The following is a 27,053-nucleotide window of genomic DNA, read 5'->3' on the forward strand; positions in this document are numbered from 1 at the left end:
TAATCGGAACAATCGTTAAAGAAAAGTTCAGTTACATACAAACATACAGAAGATTAATATATAAAACTAATTTCCTCTACGGATGTCACGGTTGGTTCATTTTTCGGACAGAGAATTTTGAATAGAGATTCAACAGTCAACAACAATCAACAGAGAGTCACCATAGCACGTGGTCATGTTTAATATAATAGTTATTCTTATTTTGGTCTCGTTATACTTATTTCAATTCTCATAATAAATACAAATAAATTTGATTGAAAGCATCAACATTTAACAAATCCCTCGTGTAATTATAATTATTATAAAAAATAAAATAACTCATAATACATTCACCATGACATTTGTCACGTATAATTATTAATTATTGACAACAAAAGTCATGTCACCGTTCTATAATGAAGTACTAAAAGCCTATTGGAAGTTCATTATTACGAGCTTTAATTAAGCCCAATGATGTGTTACGGATTTTAATATCAAATTGCGTTATAAATTAAAACGATATCACGTCAGTGTTCGACAAAAATGAGCTATTTATTATATCATAAGTTGATTTAAAATAATTTGATATTAAAGAAAAATTCTCACGAATTGAACATATTTTTTTTTTAGTCGAGACTGAGTGTACTTGTGTTAAAATTGTATCTCGACAGCGAAGAAAAACATTTGTATTCTCGTACATATGTATCGTTTACTGAATACAAACAGAAGAAATCCTAATAGCTCAACAGAGCCGAGATGGCCCAGTGGTTAGAACGCGTGCATCTTAACCGATGATTTCGGGTTCAAACCCAGGCAGGCACCACTGAATTTTCGTGTTCTTAATTTGTGTTTATAATTCATCTCGTGCTCGGCGGTGAAGGAAAACATCGTGAGGAAACCTGCATGTGTCTAATTTCAACGAAATTCTGCCACATGTGTATCCATCAACTCGCAATGGAGCAGCGTGGTGGAATATGCTCCAAACGTTCTCCTCAAAAAGGAGATGAGGCCTTAGCCCAGCAGTGGGAAATTTACAGGCTGTTAATGCAAAATGGATTGCAATTTACTAAATTGTTACAATTTAACAAATAATTAATTTTAGAGTGCGAAAAAATTTTACTGGCCGGTTCAAAGAACAAAAATGAAAAACGCAAACAAAACTAAATTGTTATCGACAAACTCCAATAATTCTAAATGAAATAGCGTTCACTATTTGACATTAAAAAAAATCATTTAAATAAGGTGTCATCATTATGGCGCCAAATGTAGATGAGTGACTTGTAGTTTACAATCAAATTATATCAAAACAAAATCTGTCATAGGTTTCGAAATTCCTAATAAATCTTTTGAATAAACGCAAAGTTTCGCGGGCGACCCACTATTTTTAGTAATTGCTGATTGCTGTCTAAATAATATCTAAAAAAACAGTTTCAAAGGCTAACAATTTAATTAAATTTTCATTTCAAACTCATTACCAATCACTCGAAAATGAGAAAAAAATTTGACGTTGAAAACCAAACAAGATTCAGAACGGAGAAGTTTTAATTTTTCAGAAAAATCAGCGATTCGATTCGATCGTGATTCACAATCCGTCGGAATACTTAAACAGTCGATAAACAAACGATGTTTGCGCTTCCAATACCAGCTTTTTCTTGATTCAAACAGAATTCTGATTGTAAGTGATTTATGAGGAATATGATTAGCTTATTTCATATACTTGGAATATTGAATAACTAACTATAATCTGATTTCTCAATGTGAGATTTACGACGTTGTTAGATGAAAAAAAGTTACTGATTTAGCAAAAAAACAGCTGTTTTTGTTAAAACAATGGATATACCAGTATCCATATTGTTACCACACATTTATATATTTGAGAAGGTCTTTATGCTGTTAACTTATTTGTAAATTGACGCTGCAGTACATCAACTTCTGTCCGTTGAACTATATACCATGACAAACACATATACCAGTAGGTGCACAGTCGGAACAATGTCTTTAAATATATACAAATAATTACGTGTACGAACTTAAATACATTTTAATTGAATACGAAACATAATATGCTAAAAATTAGGTTTCATTTCACATTTCATAAATAAACTATAAGAAAATATATAAAGGCAATCGCATATATATTTGCTGTTGATATCTAAACAATTTATATAAGTATTTGGTTTATTAAATGTACGTTCCTGGTCGTGCTAAGTCTCCCATCTCCTTAGCAATGAAACATGGAATATTAAAAAATATGCAAAAGTCAGTACGTTATAAAGGACTCGTGTATGTTGACAGGTAGATAAATTACTTTATAAATCGAAATATGATAAAATCAAACGTAAAGACTGTTTAAATAAATTCTAAAGTTTCATAATGTTCCATAATACGGGCTGAACTTCTTGGCATGTCGTTAGATTTTCAAAAGCCCGGATATTGCTTCAACGCGGTTAGTTGCAGTTTTATTTTCATAACCGAGACTGATGAAATTCAGAAAGTGCGGGTATAGAAAATGCATTTCATACAAAGTCAATGTAATAATGTCACGCTTTTTGTATATAATATATAGCAAGGACTGCGCTGAGTTTTCATTTATTCGGGTTATAGTTTAAGCTACTTGACTACCGAATTGGTGCAGTTACTAGCTTTAACGATCGCGGAATACGAGGTCCTAGATCTAACCCTGGACAATAAAATGTTATCATGTTTTTTGGTCAAAATATTTTTAGTAACAGAATATAGTTTGGAAGTTGGTAGCGCTTACTAAAGGTACATCGCATTGCACAAATCTACCTTCCGAAGGTTCCAATAGCGAAGCATGAAGTTTCTCCCGCGCTTCAATTTCATTAAAATATATGACACAGACATCATGACAACTTTGACCAATACATATTTTTTATACAGACCGAAGTCGACATAATTATTTAAAAAAAAAGAACGTATACTTGGTAACTCATAAAAGAATATCGTTTGTAGGTTGTATCAATTTTATTTTATTTTCTCGTAATTAGCTATAATTGGATCCTCGTCCAATTATCGACTCGATTCATCTTAATCGCTCAAATATTGATACTAAGTGGTCAGTTTTTATACAAAATGCGAATTAAGCTAATGTGGATTCTCTTGTCGAAATCGATGTGAAACGACAATGACGTAAATCCTCATATTTAAAATATTATACAGTACCATAATTGTTTTACGCGCCTTCAATTTTCATACCTAAGCTTGATAGCATTAAGGTTGAAAATGCTGGTAGAATTTCGAAAAATCCTGAAAATAGTTTTTAATGGCTATAACCTACTCATACGCCAAATAACTTCGATTATGTATATGTATATAGAACTACAAAAGTGAAAGCTACGGTTGACACACGCCAAACGTCATACTAATTTACTAGTGCAATTAGTAGTGTAGTAATTTACTTGACCTTAGTTTCCAACTGTTTTGGCTACTATTTTTTTCGAAGCGTACTCATCTTTGACAGTCTATCTAAAACTTTTTAATAATCAAAGCCCAAAATAGCAGTAAACATTCTTATACGTATGTATATGTATGTAGGTAAAATTGCTATAACTGTTTTTGGTGATGAAATAATTAGTTGAATACCTTGAACTAAATAGAAGACAATGTAGATCTTCGATTATTACAATCGGGTAATAATCTGTGTTAATTTGTAATTTTTACTCGTTTATAAGAATACCTCGAAACAAAAGTCAAACAGCAGTATTGATTATTGTAAATAGCAAGTTTATTTTGAACAGTTATTTTGAAATAACAAACTTTTACTAGAAATTGTAGGCTAAAATTATAGAACATACTTCATAATTTTAATAACTCAATGTATGCTAAGTACTTCTTGTAGAAACCGAATTCCGAATCTTGCGTTTATATCTTGCATAACAATAAAACGACGATACACAAGTACTTGTAAGAGTCCACTCTATTAAAGCGTACTTTGATTTATAAATATATAAAAAAAACAGTAACGGCCTGTCAATTTCCCTATGCTGGGCTAAGGTGGATTCACATGTGACAGAATTTCGTTGAAATTAGACACAAGCTCACGATGTTTTCCTTCACCGCCGAGCACGATATGAATTATAAACACCAATTAAGCACATGAAAATTCAAGGGTGCTTGCCTGGACTTGAACCCGCAATCGTCGGTTAAGATGTACGCGTTTTAACCACTGGGCCATCTCGGCTCTTTTTACTTTGATTGTACATTGTACTTTGATTTGGATAATAATAATATTTATTACTATATGTTTAAGAATCAATTTAATATATAATATCAAAATGTATTCATATTTATCTCTAAAAATGTTTATACTTGTACCAGAAATGGTTATGGCCATAGACCGTGGGGTCAGAATGGTATCTGCAACTTTCACATCATTAGGCATCCCGTATACTGTTCAAGATTTATATTGTTTAAACTGAAATAGGAGTTCATATAAATATTCTGTATGAATTATAATATACAGTAAGAAAAAATACTTTAAACTGATAAAACAGTTTAAAATAAAAGTAACAGCTTGTCCCACAACTGGGCTAAGGCCTGCTTCCATGAAGGTTTGATACAATTGTTTATCTGTCATATACTACTAGTTAAATTGTAAATAAGTAATTTTAATTTTTTTAAAGTGATTTATGACAATCACTGAGGATTGGTTTTAATAATAAAAAATCGACGTAACTCTACATATTGTGAGTTTTGCTAGTCATGTAGTATAATTAGATACAGAGTTCTTTTACAAAGTTTTTATACTCAACTTTATAAAAATATGTTCTCTATTTCTATTTTATTTCTTCCGGCAATTTATTCTATTAGGAAGTCCTTATACGACTTTACAATAAACCATAAAGTTTTCCCATGCACAATAAATAAAATGTAATCAATGGAAAACCCACGCGAAGACGAGAATATTGTTCTAAAGCAATCGTTTAAATGGTAATGACACGGCTTTCCCATAGGAAGCCGTAGAATTACTAAAGAGAATACAATGGACGACAAAAGTGTTTCGTTTCGACGTATTCCGTGAAACCCTTGTACGGTAAAGTATTTACTTAAGACACGCTTATAGATTCTTATTTTATTTGTTTTTTTTTTTTATTGGCCTTTGTTAGTAATTTTACCACACTTTTTTTTTAATTTAAAATAACTAGGCAGACTGAGATGTTACATCCCTTCTGCTGGTCACACTAACGAACTCACACTTCAAAATGAAAGACAATAATACTAAGTATACCTGATATATTACTAGTCCAACCTGCGACTTTACCCGCGTTAAATTGATGAAACTTTTATACAACGCCCATTTTACCCCCCTCGAGGGGTGAATTAAAAAAGTAGGCTATTTCCTTCTCCGGGACTCAAACTATCTCAATAACGAAATTCAACTAAATCGGTTCAATGGTTTAAGCTTGAAGGGGCAACAGACAGAGCTACTTACGGATTTATAATATATTTCCTAATTTTATTTCCGTTTTCAAATTGTAATCACTTTATATTTTTGTCTTTCAATATAAACATTTTACTCAATGCCTCAGATTACGAGTTTCATGGAACACGTGAGACTGAACCATCGTAGATTAAACTTCGCAGAAGTATCGGTATATTTTCGAGACTATTATTTTGCTTACGATTGAAAATCATTTTAAAAAATATACGAAAGTCAACACTTTTTTACGAATTAATATGAAAAAATATTGTAATGGTATATGAGAAACAGAAAAAAACTGGTTTGTGTGAATTAATTTAATTTAACCTTGGAATATTTAAAAAAAAATTGTAACAGTTTTTTAAATACATACATATAATAATGCGGATCCCTAAAATACGCATAAACCTTATGCAGATGGCTTATCGCAATCAACGTATAAGGTTACAGATTCCACGACACCATCGAAATGAGAGTGGCTGCTATTTTAACGTTAACTTGGTTTTCCATCAAAGGCAAAGCTCAACACTTCAAAACTAACAATACAATTATTATAAATTTAATAAGAGGAGTTTTAGGTACAGGAAAATATACCCTTCATATTTAAACACAATAGTAAATAGTAAAATGTCTAAAAAGTAGATGATATCTACCCAGACTAACCTAGAAATTTTGTTCAATAAATCATCTAGCTTTTCCATATTTTTTTTTGTACCTTTGCTAGATTGAGAAAATAGATCACCTGGTGGTAAGTGGTCACCGCGGCTCATAAACGTTGCCGCTGTAAGAAATTTTAACCATTATATACATCGCCAATGCACCACCAACGTTGGGAACTGAGATTTCCATTGTAGCTACACTGGTTCACTCCACCTTAAAATTGGAACACAACAACACAAATTATTGTTGCTCGGAGTTAGATTGTATGATAAGTGGATGATATCTCACCAGACGGGTTTGCAAAAAGACCTACCACCAAGTAATGTCCACTGGAACTGCGAAAAGTATGAAGTAGTCCGTACAGGGTACTGGGTTATCAACTATACGTTTTTATATGTTTTATTCTTTGTGCCGGTACATTAGCTCCTTTAACAAACCAGATGACAGCAATACAGAATATTGATGTAAAAACATACATATATTAAAATTAATACATTTAATATGAAATTAGAAAGTTAGTCTGGATACAATGATGTCTGCCCACACTATCAACTCGTGGCGACCATGTGACGCCCCCGGACCGACATACGATGGACGTTAGAATGAAAATTTATAAAATATAATCTAGTAAAAAGTATATCACTAATTTTTAGTGACGTCATAGCCTATCTTCTTCCTTCGAATGTCAACTGTTGACAAAAAGAGACAAATTGATGTGTAATATATTAAATGTATACAAAATTACAAAAGCTAAAAATGAACCTGCTGAGTTTCTGTCCACAGTTAGCGTGTGCAATAACGCTGAGCGTTATGTCTTTTAAAAACGTTCCCGCTCTTTCCCTCGAATATCCAAGCGATTCAATGTTCGTTTATTATAAATATTCAATTATTTGATCAGGTTGATCGAAAAACTTTGCATCGACAATTTCCCATCATTCGTTTTTATTGATGACAGAATTTAATGTGAAATGCACTTTCGAACATTTTCAAAGGGGAAATTAATATGAAGTGCTATGGTGTGCTATATTCAATGGACGCTGGCCTTACCTTATGCATTAAACAAATAAAATTAATCCTATCAGCTTTCGATGCCAGTAGCGCTAAGTTTTATTAGTGAATAATGTTAAACGACCATTTATAACGTAATCAAGAATCATTAGAATTTAGATGCGAGCACAGTGAACATTAAAATAAAAAATTAACTGTTTCTAAAAGGGTTTTTCAGTTAAATTTAAATTTATATATTTTATTACAGATAAGATTCGGGTTATTGCTGAATCGGTGATCGGGATTGAGTAAGAATGAATCGATTATACAGTATAAGAAAATGTAACGAATATCGATTTTTAGACATATGTTACGAATATAAATCAGTAATGTGATGAGTGAGGTACTATAGCTAAAATACATTAATCTTAACCTAAGACTGCGGATCCAAAGCTAGGTGCACATAAATCGGGCGAAATTGTACAACCCGTGGAAGCCTGCATGTTTCGGAATAAATTTTGCCACATATGTAACATTGGAGCAGCGTGATGGAATAAACAACAACATTTATAGGAAATCGTCAAAGAACAACATCTAAAGGAAACCTAAGTGCAACGGTGGGACTTAATTTTTTTACCTGACAGTAATATGTATATAAATATCTATAATATGTATATAAATAGTAATTTGTATAACTATACATTTCTTCCTACATATGTACTTGATAAATGTATAAACAACAAGGCACTTCTACTAGTCTCTGAACCGTATTTCAAATCGAAACGTCGAGTACAATTATCTGCGAAGGCCTTACGCCAACAAATCGGCGGTATTGCACAATAAAAAGCTAACAATGCCTCTGTAATGTCATCCCGGCCGGATTCCCACGTCAGATGGGTCGTTGACATTCGATCGATTGGAGGTACTTTTTTCCATCGATTCCAACAGGATTCCAGGAGCACTAACGAGGCTCTTTGTTTATAGGATGCCATGAAGGACGTCGGCTAATATAAAAAACATGGAACGGCAAAAAATTCCAGCTCTCGGCGGTGTACTCCAAAATTGGTTACGAAATCGAAATTTAGTATCTGCGGGTTTTTTGGACGATTGGATTTCTTTGTAAGCATATGTAGATGACGATATCGGTGCGTTTGTGTGAATTGTTTCGTCCACGTGCAGGTTTTTTATCCAGTAATAAAGTTTGTATTTCGGAATTTGCTTCATACCGTTCGAATTGTTTTTTATTACGTAAATTTCTCTATTATCATTTACGCATATTGTATAATTATAACTTAATTTATTTGATTTTGATTGATTATGTATTTATAAGCCAATTAGATTTTCACTCCCGTGTTAGGGGGTCGTTAGTTTTAGTTATAAAAAAGTAGCCTAAGTCCTTCTTTGGGTTCAATCTGACCACGTACCAAATTTCATCAAATTCAGGACAGTAGTTTATCCGTTAAAGCGTAACAGACATACAAAAAGATACACAATATTAATATGGATTATATGTTACATATGTGATTAATATCATTTTATTTAGAACGTAATTTTAAACTTAAATGTTGTAGAGATATTTTTACATCCCTATGTATAATAGATTTTCTTGAATTCAATGACATCAATAAATAAACCTGTAAGGCGCGTATAATAATTGTCTTAACTATTATTAACATATATGTTAGAAGAAATATTCATTATTACACGAACATACTTCAATAGTCAAACATCATAATTTAATTGAGATCACAGTTCAAGCATTTAAGATAGCCACAGCTTTCAAAATAAACTTATTAGAAATAGATCGTAATTCCCTCACCAACCTGTGATCATGTCGATGATGCATTGTCCTGTTAAAAGGTAAGGGTTGTATTAGTCCTTATTAATTTGTGAGGAATTTTGCGAAACCTTTAACATCGACGTTATAAATTTGTTCAATATATTGTATCTTTCATTCGTTTTCATTTTACTTGCAAACCCGTTTGGGAAGGTACCACACTCTCGACACTTCTCTTCTACGGCTAAACACACTCGTATTATTGTTATGTTTCGGTTTTAAGGGTGAATCAGCCTGTATAATTACAGGCACAGGGGTAATAACTTTTCAGTTACCTAGGTTGGCGCATTAAACTAAAATATATAATTAATATTTCTTACAGGGCCAATGTCTATGGGCGGTAGACTACCTCCTATAACACGGCCTATTTGCCAGTGCCAATATATAAATAAAAAATAAAATAATTTAGCCATAAGGACATAGTTTGATGTATAAGTCGCTATATACATATATATGATAGTATGCTATACTTATACATGTTATTGATAGCGATATATGATTTTGCCGTTTAATTTAAAATTCAAACTTTTTTAAAACCTTATTTTTGTTAATGGCCGTGTCTGACTTTTGCCTTTATTATTATAGTAACAGAGGATAAAAAAAAAATATCATTCTGGAATATCACTCTAGACGTAATTCACCACTAAATTGCCACCTACGTGCTGTATAGCCTCATACTCTAAATCTTGTCCGTTAAGCAAACACACTACTAAAATTGGAAAGCATACACCGTACCAAACATTTTAATATTCACGCTAAAATATCCATTATTTTGTTCATCGAAAATATCAAAATTCCATGTTTGTATAACAAAATGTTCTATACGGCAGACTGTCGTGACGCCCACAAATGCGTGGGCCACGGAAACTACAAAGACTGTTTACCATTGAGAACATAATAAGGATTCAGACACATTCATAAGCGGAGCGATTGGGAATTCGAAAAAAAAATATCACAAATAATTAACCATCAAGTATATTACAAGATATTTATTTTATACATTTTTTGTACATTATAAAATATATTATAAATTCTATCACGTTTATTGTTCTTTGATATAAAAGTATCATAATCATAAATACAATGATATAAGTAAAACATTTTTAGTGTAAACCCTCGAATTCAAAATTACATGCACATACACTTCAAAGAGTGTGCCTCCGAAATTAATGAATTAATAACACAAGTTTAGACAAGAACTAAAAGTAAATATAATAGGAATGCTCATAGATGCAATGGGTATAGTAAGAGTAACATCAATCTTGCATTAAGGATTATCAGCCAACCGATTGATTACTCCTAATCGATTTAAGCTGTTTCAATCATATTTGATTAATCGTTCTATTACATTTATTTTATAAATAATAATTATTTATCGCCCTAGCTATCACTATGTCCACTTCATTAGCTTAGATTAATTTATTGACACAAAAGTATCCGTATGACAATATTCTTGTCAATAACTTGAAAAATATTCTCTACATAATCTTTATACGTCGTTAACTCTAAATATACATAAATTTTGCACTGGACTTTGAAACTGGTTTAATTTGTACAACTTAGACATATTATTTAAAAGTACATATATGTATATCAAAAAGTTATTTATAATTAAAGTAATTTATCTGACAGTCAAGTTTATTTTTATGTCTATCATGATCCTAGATATCTATAACAAAAATAAATCAAAATCAAAATTAAAATATTCTTTATTCATGTAGGCTCGAAAAAGCACGTTCGAATCGTAATGTTACAATGTTTGACTAAATGTAAAGGTACTACCGGTTCGAAAAATTGATTCTACCGAGAAGAACCGCCTAGAAAAGCAGTAGTCACTCTATTACGCCATTTTAATTAAAGCGATTTCACTAAAGTGCAATAAAATTATTATATATGCCTAGAAATCTTAAATAATCTAAAAATTTAATATAAATTTGTATTGAGTAATATGCCTAAATAAGATTTCATTTTTTTAATAGGCCAATCTCCAAGCTCCATTATATAATCAACTAGCTGAAAATGCAGCTTTACCTGCACAAAATTTGTAAATCTTTACCTACAGCAAACAAACCGTCATCTCTAATTTTACACATAGAGGGTTGAAATAAAAGTAGCTGGTGTCCTTCCCCGTACAAACTATTTCCATACCAAATTTCATCTCAATCGGTTCATTAGTTTAAGCGCGAAGATGTAACAGACAGAGTTACTTTGGCATTTATATCAGTATACATTATTAAAAATACTGCAGAAGTATATTATGATTTTATGTGCTAAAATTAATTCTAAAAGACAGAGACCAGATGTATGTATAAATTATCAATACTTAAAGAACTAAACTCAAAAGATCTCATAATTGAAATTTAAAATATCTGAACATATTCAATATTATTTATTTAATCAAAATCAATACTTTATTCGAACAGACTCTTACAAAAAGTTTTGAGTCATTATTTTATTAGTTAAAAGTGAAACTACAACTGGTTCGAGATGAACTGGCATAAAATCAACAAATGATGCAAGTAGCTTAATAACCTTTTTTTTTTAAAGTGACTACTACATTTCTTGCCGGTTTTTCGCGGTAAAATCTAAATTCAATTTAAATTGAATATGATTCTGTAAAATGATGATTAAAAAGCCCACTTGAATCAGGTATATTTGGATCTTGGATTTCATTTAAACGCGATATTCGGTTGAGATCTTTAAATGATATCTTATATTCGAAATCAAAATGAATTAATTCACAATTAGTTGAATAAGAAGGGACTTAGAAGACGGCCAAGAGGACCAAAACTGTTACCCTTAAACAACATTCAAAGTCACAAACAAATGTCTTACAAAATATAATTATATTCAGAATATAATTAAAGCAAAATATTCTCTTTTATTCGTTGTGTCAATTTTTTAACCTTGAAATATCAAAGTGCCATTATATTGCTTTATAATATTTCTAACAGTTACGTTCTTTTATCTGATGCATAATAAAATATTATTATAATAGTTTATATTATTCTAGAGAGCGTTGAAAATCGACAGTCCATTGTTTCGGACTGTGTGGGCGGTAATGGCTCAATAAAAAAGCGAGAAATTAAGAGTATACTGGAGGCTATTTAGATTTTCTAGCTCTACTTAACATATTGGTTGTTCGCCATTATTTTGCACGGATACAATTACGGTTATAGTCGAAGTTTATTTATCTCATTTTCTTATGGGTTCTTTCAAACTATTTATAAGACGTTCCTAACTTTGGTAATAACGATACGTACAAGAAGTAGCAAAATAATCGTGAAATTATATTTTAGTGCACATGTGGCTGTGCAAAAACAAGGGCAACTTATTATTTTGCTGTTATAATCGGAAAGGATAGGCAATAAACACTACCGGGGAAAGATTACGTTCAGTTACGTCGTGTTTTTCGAGGCATAGACAGGCTGCTATTGACAATTCCTTGCGGACAAACCCCAGTAACCATTTATTGGCCCCTTTACTGACTTTAAATATATAACTTCAGCTAGCTATTAGACCAACGATGCAGTCAATTTATAGAAAATCGAGAATGGATGATCGTAATTGTAGATTAAAAATCCTGTAATCTACCTTTTTAAAAAAATTGTAATCTACCTTCTTAAAAAATATTTTTATGTCAGATAAAAAATACCTAATATCCTAATTCAACCGACCCCGTATCAACACATTCGGATTTCGTCCCCACGGTACAAAAATGCGGAAAGCGTCAGATTACATCATGTAAGTTTGTAGCGTAGGCACGTGTACTATTGTTTAGCGATGGGTGGGTGGTAATCGAGTGTGGTGGGGCTTCGAAACCACATGCATTCATGCAAATTAATAATTACTAGATATGCTCGCCGCCTCGCTAGTGGATTTCGAAATGAAAGCAAAACACTTTAATCATTGTCTATTCGCTTCCTATTTTGAATTTTAATGAATTGAATATACAATTGCAAATGTGCAGTTTAGATTCACATGCACATTCAACAGAGGAGCTTTATTGATTTATAACAGTCTGTCGGAAGACTATATATTTAATATTTTAGAAACATACACTGTTACTATATTATAAACAAACACTATTTAAATAATTTCGTGTTCAAAAAAGAAAAAATCTTAACTTAAAAAACGTAATATTAAAAAAATACTTTTTTAACCAATACAATATTACTGACATACTATATGATAATCGGGATTATTACCATAATAATCAACATTCGCCGGCTCTTATATTAACTCAAATATTAGCGATCGACGCAGTGTGTATCTTGAATTGAAAGGATTTGTCAGATTTACGAATGGCTACTTGCTTGAACTTTGATATCGATTAGATATTGGATAGGTTACAGTGGTGGTGGTAGTAGGTGGAAACAGAATTATTTAATTCAGAAGTAATTATTATTGTATTGCTAGAAATATCAAACAATTAGTAAAATCTCAGCGAATCTGGTTAATTTCAAAGACACATCAAAGATATATATTTCGTTTAGTAGATACATTCTAGATACTAGGATTTTAAGCCCGATTAATAAAATGAAACAATCCAATATATTTAGAAATCAATAGATAAACTTTTACTAACCTAACTTTTTCAATTAAACTATAATATCTTAATGGGTCTAGATTGAGACTCGAGTAAACATTTCTTCCGACTGTTTCACAAGAGTGAATGCAATCGTAAATATACCAATTGAATGACGTATATAGATATGAACCGAAGTCATTGAATATTATCGAATATTTACAAACAAATGAGTAATGTTTTTAATATGAGAAAATTACGAAACTATTACATAAAACTTATACTAAAAAATGCAACGCGTTTTGGAGTAGGTTTTAATATGAATTATATATTATTATTATATAAGAAGTTACATTTTGCAATTTCACGCGTTTTAAATTTAGAATATTGACGTGATAAGCATGAATTTCATGTCCTTTTTAATAAATGTATCACATATTTATATGGATGTGTTCCTAAATCGATACTATCTAAATCCAATCTTAAAACAATAAACATTCATGTTATTTAAAAAAACAATGTTCTTTCTACATTCAATATTATTTATAACATTAACAGGAATCATATTATCAATATGACGACAAAAAAAAAATTATCCAAACATTGTAATAACATATTATGTTCATGATGTAATCAGGCTGTGCATACGTTATTTGAAAATATTTTTGTGCGAATAAGTATGGATGCATGTTATCACGAATACATTTAATTCTTTAAAATTAAATCTATTATAAGGAATAGTAAAAATGATTGAAATATCGACGATTCTACCAAAAATTCATGAGATAATAAGTCTTATCTCCACGTAACAAAACAGAAATATTTTTTGTATCATCTACATATAGCAAAATTAAGAATATTTAAAATGTATATATATAAAGTTTTTAATGTAAAAGAGGACAAAAGTTGAGCCTTGGAGGATGCTTGTTACAAAATAAGTACAAAACTGGTATATACAAATAGTTTTTAGTTTATTTCGAATCTTAAATTATGTAAATAAACAACATGAATCGCCGTGTTTACATATGCAACCTTTTTTTATTAAACGTCCATGTGAGACTTTGTCAAATGCTTTGGAATAATCAAAAGTTAACCGGTTTCACCAAATAACCAGTCTCTTTAGTACTCATTCAAACACTGTGAAATATGAAAACATTTTATATATTTGGGTATATTGTATACGCAATAAAGGCGAACGAAGCCGTAAGCGACAAGCTAATATAAATATAATAAACAAATATGTTGCATTGCATGTTACGTTTCACTCGAACCGGGATGAGCAACCCACATTCCCGAGTCCGGTCAAAAATTTACAACATCCAAAGCATTTCGAAGATTTAATGAGATGTAGAAGTATTCAGTTTCAAATATCATACCGCCCTATTTACATTCGAGTATTTTATAACTCTCGTAAAACAAGTTTTATCGAAATATTTTTCAAAAGTTTCAACTATACGAAATCTCGCTTTTGGTAAGAAGCGCAATGACATATTTTATTAAGTCCTGTTACATAAACCATTGTTTGTTTATGATTTACCGCTAAAATTACAAAATGACAGTTTATAGATTTTTCTTAATGAAGTAATTATGGAAATATTTTATTATATGAATGAAATTGGAAATAATTGTTTGTAAAATAAACTTAATAATTTATGTCAAGCTAACAAGTAATAGTCAAAATAATTAGTTACACGACCAATTAATTGAAGATTTTTCCATGATTTAAAAGCTTTATATACAAAAATGAAAAAAGTAACACGTTTATAAGGAAGATATTAAGCTGTCCTACTTTATGGGCATTGTAATATACCTAAGTGATGGGGTAGACTATTTAGAGTATATTTTAAGATTGTCACCATAATTATGGCTTACTTTTGTTATGACAATTATGTTATCTCGAGATAAAAGGAACGTCGTTAATATAAGTCATGTAATTTGGATTAAAAGTAAAATTAAATTTCATGACAATTTGTTTTAATTCTATAAAATATTCATAAGTTAAGCGCCGTGAAAGATTTTCCGGTACTAATGATAACGAATCTCAATGAATAATTCCTTAGAGAATTTTAGACGATATTAATTAATTCAGTAGAAACTTACGTTTTTAATTAAAAATGACTCATGTACCAGATAATTTATTATTTTGTACAGAATAAGCTGTTTTTAGATTATTATTTTTATGTTATTTTTTATTTACGTTAGCCTTAATTTAATTAAGGCCTTAATTATATACAAATATAAATTATAAATATCACACTGTGTACAAATCGTGACCGCGTGGAATGCTGACAAGAATGCTAGCCTGTCCCCGTTGACTCGCAATTCCTCTGATTCTGATTATCTGGACTAAAAATGAACCAATTACCACATGTTACCATTGCAGAAAATTTGGTTTTATCCTTAGGTTTTATGCTTTTAATAAAGTTTTGTACAATATTACTTAACGTACCAAATGTTTTGATTAAAACAAAGACATGATTTTAAATAAGAGACGAATATTTTCCGTAGCGGCTCCGACTCTTAACAATGTTTGATTTTATTGATGAATTTAGAATCTTTAACATTCTACTTAAAACTTATTTAGAAACATTGAAGTTTTTTCTAATTATCTAATCGAAAGGCGCAACAAAATGGACCATTTTTACATTAACATAATGATAATAATCAACATAAAATGTTTACTAATTGACTTTATTATGATAACTACGGAAACGGTTACACGACCAAATGTGGAAAGAAACACATTCCAAAGAAATATTAGAAGAAACGCATCAATACGATTTAACGGATACTTAGATTTTTAACACTGATAAAGAGATTGAATTTTCACGTAACAACTGAACTACACACATTCAAGAAACATTAATATTAAATTGGTACAAGAATCACGTGATGTTGACCTTAGGTTACGACCTTTTTATGCACATCTATCACAATCAAATTAGTTTAATTACGTTTTTCTTATAATAAAAACTATCAACTTGCCGTTTCATAAATTCAAATCATTTGTAAAAAATACATTGGTAAAGAAGGCATATTATTCGATTTAAGATTATATAGATGATAAAAAAGCGTGGAGTTAATGCTTGTTGACTTCCAGGCAGGATATATAACATACATATATAATTTATTTAACTAACATGACTGTATTTTTAGATGTTGGAGAAGTGTAACAACTGAGTTTCTTGCCGGTTCTTCTCGGTAGAATCGACATTCCGAACCGGTGTTAGCTTTACTTAATATAGTTTGTTAAATGTGGATTCAAAAGTGCTTGTAAAAGCCTACTTGAATAAAGTATATTTTCATTTAGATTTTTGATCAACGTGTACGAGACTTTTCGAAATTTACGTGTACAGGTGAAGCATAGTAAAGAGGCAGCAAGACTAGATACCCTAATAGATATTTTATTATTAAGATATTTACGATAGTACGGACAGCAAGAAAACAATAATTAATGCCATTAATTCCTGTTTTTTTAATTATCAAAGTTCATTGCGAAGCAAATGCGATTAGACTATCTAGAGATGTCAGAATTATTAATAAGTATCGAATCAATAATAACAATAATCAATCATAACTTCATTTATTATTCGCTATTTATAATAAAATAATGATGACTTGAAACACATTGATATGAACAAATATTTGATTAATAAAGCATCAATGGCCTTACGATTTGACTAGCGATGTGAAAGGCGCAGAATCGATTCTGATCTCTTGGAATATTATCATCCCCACTCCCATTACAAGCATTAAACCTATATATAAGAAAAAAAATTAACTACAATAATTCTTAAAAAATACATATATTTTGGTTTTTATCTTTAAAAAAAAATAGTCGATTTGGTTGGTATTTATTGAACAAACATAGTTATTATCTGCATAAACGAAGTGTTACCAAGGTACATGTTAACCTAGATATCGTTTGATGGCTAATTCAGTCACTAATTGTACTCATGTAGTGGGCGCTACAGCACCATCAATCATGGTGTAGACATCGCATAAGATATCGTGTTAATTTGATTACGAAACATCTCACAGGTATTATTCCACAAAGTATATACTTAGCGTAAAGACGTCCAGATATTTTATTGACACTATACATTGTATATAACATTACATTACATATATATTAAGTTTTGACGTTTAAAACTAACTATTATAATTAAAAAACTTGATAGGCATGTTCACTTAGGAAGGTGTCTCCACAAATATCTAAATATAAATCTATTTTTTTTACTTTTTTGCTGTATTTTAGTCATCTCAAGCATAAGAAATCTTGAAAGCACGATGCACACCGATAATTTGAGTGGAGAAACGTCAAGCGTGGAATGCTCGTAAGTGATAATATCTATAATTATCGGAACTTTCTATCAATCATAATGTATTAATGGCATTTTCTTGTTTTCGTTCTACAAAAAAATAAAAAATTTAAGCTCCCTCGACAACATAGTACATTAATTATATTATTTTTAATTTTGACCTTTATTTAGTTAAATCTTTTATATAATATATATATTTTACTTCAAATAGTAATTACGTCAAAATTAAAAGAAAAAAATTAAAATCAAATTCACATAGTATGTATTAAAAATGGAAAAATACAAAGCATTGTAAATATATTTACAGCAGTAGTAATCACAAATCATTAGGAGGATTGTTTAACAGATAAAAAAGCAAGAATATCATTATCTTGTTTATGTTTCGAAATTCCCTGCGTTCTTTCACTTTACAGTGGCAACACCATAACGAAATTTTATTAGCCAATCCGATTTTTAATTAAAAATCTGATGTGGGTATGATAAAATCCGACTCGAACTACTTTCTTAAGAAGGTGATACGCATACATTAAATGTGCTTTAAATGTTTATCTTTGGGATTGGGCGTGAGAGTAAAGCTTGATGTACATTGGATAACCAATGCTATATAAAGTAAAGCTAAGCTAGACGTTCCAACATTCCAACATTTAATTTGTAACTAATAAAAGGTCAAATAGGTAAACCAATGATATTTTTACTTAAGCATTATTGTTGTCTAATGTATTGTTCATTAATTAAATATAAACAAATTAGATTGTAAATTTACCACTCTAGAAATCAACAAAATAACAGTACGATCTGTACCGCCTATCTCTTTTCTGTAATAATTACAAATGCACAATAGCTACGTGAAATTATTTGACATCAAAGATCGGATTATATAAAAAGAGTAGAATAAGCCGCATTATCAATTTGTCTTTGACACACTAACTTTTCTTAGCAAACGCACAGTATACTCTTTGCAACTGATCAAATGCTGGCTATGATACGCTGATTTCTGGTAAGTATAAAAAATTTTTTTTTTAATTACTCATAAATATTGTGTTTAAATATCGAAGTGTTTCTATAACATAAAATGATAAGGGTGAACTTATAAAACGATTGAAATACATAGTATCGCATCGCTCTTCATTCGTAATGAAGAATCAACCTAATATTTGGAAACTGGGATGGGTCTAAGCTGTAATTGATTGCCTCTATCAGATATGTATACAAGTTGGGTTAATTTGGAATGCTGTAAATCATATTTAATTGACGAATATTGTTTTGTTTATTGGTTCAAACGAGCATGGTGTCATAATAATTGTTGTTAATTAGAATGTTTGTATTTAGTTTAATTATTTATGATATTTAATCTACAACTTTATTTCATGATTACAGTTAGAATTTAATTTCAAATTTATCTCGAAAAATATAATAATAAAGAAAATACGTAACCTTAAAATTAAAATAAATCAATTTTTTTTTTAAGTTTAAAAAGATATTTTTTATATTTAAAAATAAATTATTTAAGTGTTACGATTTTCATATTGTTAATACATATTAATTTTAAGTTAGTTTTGGCATCTAATATTTATCACTATAGATCTTGCCATTGTTATATGTAATATAGTTATCACCTATTAATGTTTAATGTAATGTTATAGCAGTTTTTGTACTTGGATATGGTGCATACTTTGTTATTGTTATATTTTGTACTGTAAAAAATATGTAAGTAATCAGCATTTTAAATATCATTCGTTTTTTATAATAAATAAAACAAAATGTAATCTCAAATCAATAATTATTTTAAACTGTTTGTATGCGACTGTGAATTATAAATTTTTTTTAATGTTTGGTTGAATTAAATGTTACTCAATTATCGCCTAATAAGTAGATGAAACAACAATGAATAAATTTACGCATAGAATTTAGATTATTATATTAATCAGACTAAATACCTGTAACTGTAAAAGTGGTTAGAACGCGTGCATCTTAACCGATGATTTCGGGTTCAAACCCAGGCAGGCACCACTGAATTTACATGTGCTTAATTTGTTTATAATTCATCTCGTGCTCGGTGGTGAAGGAAAACATCGTGAGGAAACCTGCATGTGTCTAATTTCGACGAAATTCTGCCACATGTGTATTCCACCAACCCGCATTGGAGCAGCGTGGTGGAATATGCTCCATACCTTCTCCTCAACGGGAGAGGAGGCCTTAGCCCAGCAGTGGGAAATTTACAGGCTGATTATGTTATGTTTTATGTAAATACCTGTAATACAGATAAAATTTATTCGAATTATGATTGCCAAAAAGAATAATACCAAAAAGTTTATATATTTATTTTTCTTTCTTTTCCTTGTTTCGACAAAAGCACAGAGTCTGGCAGATCATATGGCTTATATTAACAATAAAAAAAACTAGTTGAACATCCCTAGCGGAACGAGTATCGTTCATGGACACGGCATTTTCTCTATGCCTTTAGTAGAAACAATAGCCCATCCGGTGACCTCGATATAAAGCAAGCGACACATTCGACCGAATGAAATCTTTATTATTTTAAAAACAGAAACATATTTTTTATTCTCGATATTTAAAAAAAACTATTAATATAAGACTGTTAGACTCATTGTATGAATCGATCGGAGAAAATACTTTTTTTATTTATTCGTTACAGACGTATTGTTTCTATCGATTTTATTGTTTATTTCTGAAATGCTTGATTTTATTTCCAGGCATACTTCGTATCTACAAAATACTCATTTACAAATATAATTAGTAAGAGGTACAATCACAAGATTGTTATCTAATTATTTTTTACAAAATCATAAATATTTCATACATGTTAAAACCTCAAAACCTAAAATTATTTAAAACACACACAAAAGTGACATGATCGAAATAATTAAATTTAAATAGTAACGAAAGTATTGTGGAACAATTAAACATGCTCGTATCGTAACAAAAACCACAAGAATTTAAACGTGTCGTCATGCGACCGGTCAAACGTCGAAACGTTAGCATTTCACGTATGGTCGTATCTGAAGGACGCATCAAATTCTTTCGCCAATAATTATTCGAGTTGAAAGAATGCCTTTTGGATCTCAAATATCCTACACCAAAGTCATGTCAAGTTTATATTACCACAATGCCCGTATTTCGTCACTTTGTTTGGGATTCCTTTGGTATAAAACTTTTATTTCGTTAGTTTTTAATTTTATTTTTATCGTGTTCATTAAGTTACAATGCTTCAATTGTTTAAAAGCAATTCTAAAATTAAATAACGAATTTCTAATAAAATCAATTATCTAACAATACAACCATAAGGTGCTCGTATAATCCTCCCGATATGGCGTAGCCTTTACTGATAAAATACTTTTGCGCCTCACGGGAGCGATGCTGATTGGACGCAGTATCGAGTCGCGATAAACAGGATATTATTGTTTATGACGCTGTTAATAAAGTTTATGTTTCCTTAGCACTATATGGCTTATAGAGTTTGTTCCACTCTCTTCCGCCAATTCTTTTTTTAACTTTGTTTTATTAGAAGTATTTAATGCAATATATGTATGTTACACAAATACTATTTTAAAATAAAATAAATAAAGGAAACCTGTGATACGGCCTGTCATGAGCACATATAACACCTTTTATCTATTCTAGCTTTTGTCTATCGTGTCGTTTATATAATCTAGATAACACACATGGAAATTAATTAAGTTTTATTTTATTTCATAATTAATTATTATTATTACTCATAAAATTAAATCGAGTTTTGATACCGTCGTCTTAATAATAATTGTTTATTTAATAATCTATATATATTTAATAAGTTGAGTCAAACCGATATATTTTTGTATAAAATTTAAGTTGCGTACTTAGGTATATGTAGAATAAACCTCACACGCATCATTTCATGTACCAAAATAATGGTGTGTTAAAAGCTTTTGATAATTTCGTTTAATCATTGCGTGGAGTGGCTGATAACGCACAGAGATAAGAAATCGAATTATATTTGATGAGAAGGTTAGTTTACATAAATAAGCCTACCTAAATACCTAAATTTTTTGTTCTCTTACCCACACATCCATATATTAATTTTCTAATATATATCAAAAACCTTTTTTACATAAGTATTTTGTTTATACAAGTACATATATACCTAGTAATTAAAATTATAAATTGCTACTGTACAAATCATGATCACGTGGGATTGGAATTGAAATGGAATTTCCTGGTTGAAACGCAACTCTGATTATCTCGTCAAAAAATGAACCAGCTCTCTTGCCACCAGCGTGATTTATTTAAAATAATTACCCACTAACATATCTTCATTGCCTTTTCTTGAGAAATAAGGTAAAGATAATTAAGATGGAATATCATTGTGCAGGTTAAGTGCAACCTACTCATCATATATTCCAACAAACATCAATACTTTGTATGTTGTGTTATAATTACAGGCACCAGTGACATAACATCTTAAATCTTATATGTGTATGTCGACGGTTAATGTCATAGTTTATAATTAATTCTGTGGCAGACTCACATCGCAGACATACACGTTGGTTATATACGACCAAATCCTCCCTTTGCTCGTCTATCTTCAACAAATAAAAAAATAAGTCATGTATATATATATGTATCTAAACTATAAATGAGATCCTTCCATCCGACTGATATTGTAAAATGTTGCATTAACTATTATTATCATTCATGGAATATTTTTTACTGCATATTAAAATAACTTTTCGAAAAGTTTACGTCTCGAAACATGAATAATATAAAATAACAAATATCTAGTTATTTCAATTTTGAAACGATATATTTATGAAAAAGAATACAAATTAAAACATTTCCAATCTTTTTAAGCTGTCACTTCACGTCCCTCCACTGGTAGATGTGACTCAAGTTCCCTTGGACCTTTTCCAAACTTTAACGAAAACAAAAGAAGCCAAGATAACAAACTCCGAAATCTTAGACAAGTCGGAAACCGTGTAAGAGACAATTTTCTGCTCGATAAAACTATTTAAGACATTAAAAAGATCGTTTAATTTAATTTATTTTCAAGATGACACTTATTTATCATTTACTAATCACGACATCGGGATAATCGAAGGTTTTATCGCATGACTAATTTATAGTGAAATCGATATTGATTTTCAAATACCTGTATTTGATCTATTGGTCGCTTGTTATTATCTTTGTCCCCATGATATGATCTATTCTAATTTATCTTACTTTACGTATTTTTATTTCACATACTTTTATTAAAAGTAGTGTTCGCCCAGTGATCGAAAGACGATTATATTCGCCATAAAAAAATTAACCAAAAATATATATACAAAGAGTTTGCATGTTTTGAAAATTTTATAGTCCATCAAGTTCCGTTGACGGGTGATGGGCGAGTAAGGCCGTGTAACAACAGGTATAAGGGGCACAACATTTTAGTTCCCAATATTGACGCATTGGTGATATAAGAAATGGTTAAAATATCTTACGGCACCAATGTTTACGTGTGGTGATCACTTACCATCATATGACCCATTGGCTCGTCCGCCAATGAATATTATAAAAAAATGTTTCTCGTCTGTATCTTAATTCATACATCAAAAAGTCAAAGTGAAAACGACATAATTTAAACGACTTCAAAAAAGGAGACGGTTGTTTAATGTGAATGATTTTTTTATGTATGTCTGCCAATAACTCGAAGACGACTGACCGATTTGGATGATTTAAACTTTATTCTATTCAGATATGTCTTCAGGTGGTCTCATTTATATATCTCTTGATATTATAAGCTGTCTGATGTCTAAATAATGTACTACTATGTTTCACTTAGCAATATATACAACTTAATCGATAGTAATGTTATAAAAGACGAAAGTAACTCTGTTTGTCTGTCTGCTTGCTCTTTCAGTGCCCAACCACTGAACATAATTTCATAAAATTTGATACATTTTAAGCAATCTAGGCTATTTTGTTCACGAAATCTGAAAACCAGCCCCAAAATCGCAAGCCGCGTGCTTCAACTAGTTTATTAATAACGGAATATGATTATAAAATTAAATGCGTATGACTTGATATGATTACTCTAACATAAGAAACATTTTATATGTGCTTGCGCAGACTATTCTGTAGATTTGTAATGTAAAATTTCAAATAGCGCCCCTTAGGGGTAAATCCAACTCGTATTCCGTCACGGAAAACAGCATAACGTTCTTTTATGGCGTCACTCCGTCGTAGAAATCGTAATATAAAGTGAATTTGATATAAACCTTAAGCTAAATAATAATGTAAACCAAGGGTTGGTTTAGAACAGTTTATTTTTCTGTTATTTTGAATATGTCTCTCTCTTTCTCACATATGGGATGATAAAAGGTAGCAATTCTTTCTCCAGTTTTAATAGGTAATTTAGAGATTCTGTTAATCAGCACCATTATGCACTTCAGTTAAATCTTGCCGTCGTAATGGATGTACCACCGGATATATGTAAGTACTAATAGAACGCATATAAATATGTATTACTCAATACAAGATTATTTTAAGGATAAAAATGTCTGGCCTTAGTATTTGTTGATTTTCATGAAGGAAATATATGGATAGACTTAAACGTGCATGATAAGTATCATAAGCTCTGTAATTAAATTGGTAGAAAAATGTACGGCTGAGTTTCTTGCCTCTAGAAGGACCTTCTCGGTACAATCTTCTTGCCGAACCGGTGATTTCTTTGACTTTACAATGAATTCAATACTATATGTAATATGACGATTCAAAAGTTTTTATGAGCCTACTTTATAAATAATATCTTTAATTGTTTTATTTTGGGGAATGGCCATTGTTAACTTATATAAGCAAATCAGTGCAGGAGACAATACAATCCAGAAGTAATCTTTATCCACTAATTGTTCAAACAAGAGGAAAGAGCATCAAGCATTGTACGGAACATATTTACGTGAGTTCCGAGGAAAGGGAATGACATTAGCAACTTTCTGATTCCAGATATCTTCTGATAATTTCTTGAATATACAATTAATAAGTATCGTATTCCTACCCAGGAATTTTAATTCAGAGCCTTTAAGATCTGCAACTTTAAAAACGTTCGTCTACACATAATGAAATAAACTTAATTTGAACTTCGTCATCAATAGTAATAGTATTATTATTCAAAAACAACATAAAAAGTAATTACAAGATAAAATATAATTGGTATCTTTGACGCATTTTAGTCCTTTTTTCCGGTTCATTCGTTAATATTAATTCCATTCATTCATTTCCCTAACATTATTCAAGTATTTTGAACATGTTCAATGTCGTATATTTTTACTTTTAACAAGTACTTACAACTTTATAATTATGAATGGGCCCCATTTATATATGTATGAATAATTTAAAAATTAAATAATAGCTTAATGTTTAAGATTTTTTGGACGATTTTGAACTCTATTGCAATAGATGTAAAGAAGATATAGTTTACAGTTGAATAACAGAGTTAATTTCGAAATGTCGCGACATTCGGTCTGTTCACCCACGCTTTCATTCAAATATTTTGTTCGCTTGTGTGGGTTTTACACTCATAGAAACAGAATGAATGCGATATACGATTAAAATAATTCTAAAATATAAAATATACAATTATGACATTCAAAAAGGTTATTTATATATATTCAAATTAACTTTAAGTAGTTGTAAATAGTTGATTTGATAAAAATAAATAAAAAAATTGTGTTTTATTAACATTTTTTTAATTAATAATAAAAACAATTAGGTAAGGTTAAAAATGAGAATACATTGCTAGAGGACTTCATGATTTTTATTTTAAAAACGGATTATGATTTTACTCTACGTTTGACACTTAAGACTAGTGGTAACTGAGCTGGTTATAAAGGTATCCGTATTCAAATCAAGAGTATAAAATAATTAATTTAGAAGTAAATTATTTATATTAAGAATCTTTTCACTTTATGTATGTATGTTATGTATATGAATGAGAAGTTGTTGATTATCGTTTTCGTAACATAACTAGTTAGCCACCCACGGCACCATCTGCGCTTGACATTATAAATTAATCGATTCACATCAAAAATCTTTCGAAAGCACAAATCCACGTGTATATTCAAAACATATTAGATATAAATTCATGAACGATCAAAACTCATATGGTTTCCTATCCCTTAAAATAAAATTGATTACCGCTAATAAGTAACTAACTGCAGCTCGTTTGGCGTTTAATAAATGACGCTGGCTCAGTATTGCCCCAACATATAAGTCACTACACTCACCTTTCCAGTCTAATGATCACGCATTGTCAACAAATTGACGCTCCGAACCGCAGCGCACACAGTCACAACACTATGCATGACGTCACATCGAACTCCATTCATAAACATCGATCACAAATTCGTGTCATTGACGGCACTATGAACTATGAATCCTTTAAAACTAATCTATGGAACACAGCACAGACTATAAACCGGACTCTTAAATGGTGATCTTTTCGTGTCGTGTTTATATTTTTTCGACTTAAAAAAGGTTTTTATAGGCGCGTGTGTATCGGCGCGCGCGCACGTTTGAATGCGTGAAGCCTCTAGCGTTCGCCCCCGCAATTTTCGCGCGTGGGCGCCTATTGCCGGCGCTGCCTTCCAAAGCGATTTTGCCTAATATATTTATTTAGGTAATAAAACACCAATAAACTCGTCCCGATATAACAGAACTGTTAAAGACGACCGACGACAGCAGGGGACCGCTTGGAAATGGCGAGCTCTCTTTATAAGCTCATGTTAGAATTTTAAATGAGTATCGAATAATGCATCGGACATAAAAAGCTATCGGCGGCGGCTAACAATATTATGTGAGCTGGTGCGTTGGGAAGCGACTTGTCGAGGAGGACCTTGTATGGAGAAACAAGTTCGTCTGCAGTCCCACACGTTTCGACTTTTTGCCGTCCGCTGCAAGTGCTAGGGTTTACTTCGTCCGGTTTAATTTGAGACGCGGTGTTCTCTGTTTGCATAGAGGATTGTACGATGCTATGACTGGACGAGTATGCCGTGGGTGTCACACTAGACTAGTCGGTTGGTTGGAAGGAAGGAGCATTGTACGTAGGGTCGTGTGTTTGCAAGCCACGTCTTGGTCTGCTTCATACATTCGTAATGAAATCGTCGCTGCACTGTGAGTCCTAATTAGATGTCCTGCCTGGATCGCGCTAATGTCGCCTTAAACTTTAAATGTGTGGACTTTGTTAAGTGCATTTAAACACTATGGACACTAGACTTAAAATATATTCGTACTTAGCTTACTCTACATTTCTATTGTCTTTGTAACTAT

The 27,053-nt window shown here is 30.8% G+C and overlaps 1 protein-coding gene across 1 annotated transcript in view; it reads right to left on the reverse strand.

The window, feature by feature from the left end:
* The window catches only part of LOC113401878 (slit homolog 3 protein), a 92,578-nt gene extending 66,113 nt beyond the window's left edge, over positions 1 to 26,465 (reverse strand). Inside the window, exon 1 of the mRNA XM_026641954.2 lies at positions 26,012 to 26,465. The gene's annotated coding sequence lies outside the window, so the exon portion shown is untranslated. The remainder of the gene's footprint in view (positions 1 to 26,011) is intronic.
* Between the last annotated feature and the right edge of the window lie 588 nt (positions 26,466 to 27,053).

Source organism: Vanessa tameamea, chromosome 23 (genome assembly GCF_037043105.1).
Source record: "Vanessa tameamea isolate UH-Manoa-2023 chromosome 23, ilVanTame1 primary haplotype, whole genome shotgun sequence".
Lineage (NCBI taxonomy): Eukaryota > Metazoa > Arthropoda > Insecta > Lepidoptera > Nymphalidae > Vanessa > Vanessa tameamea.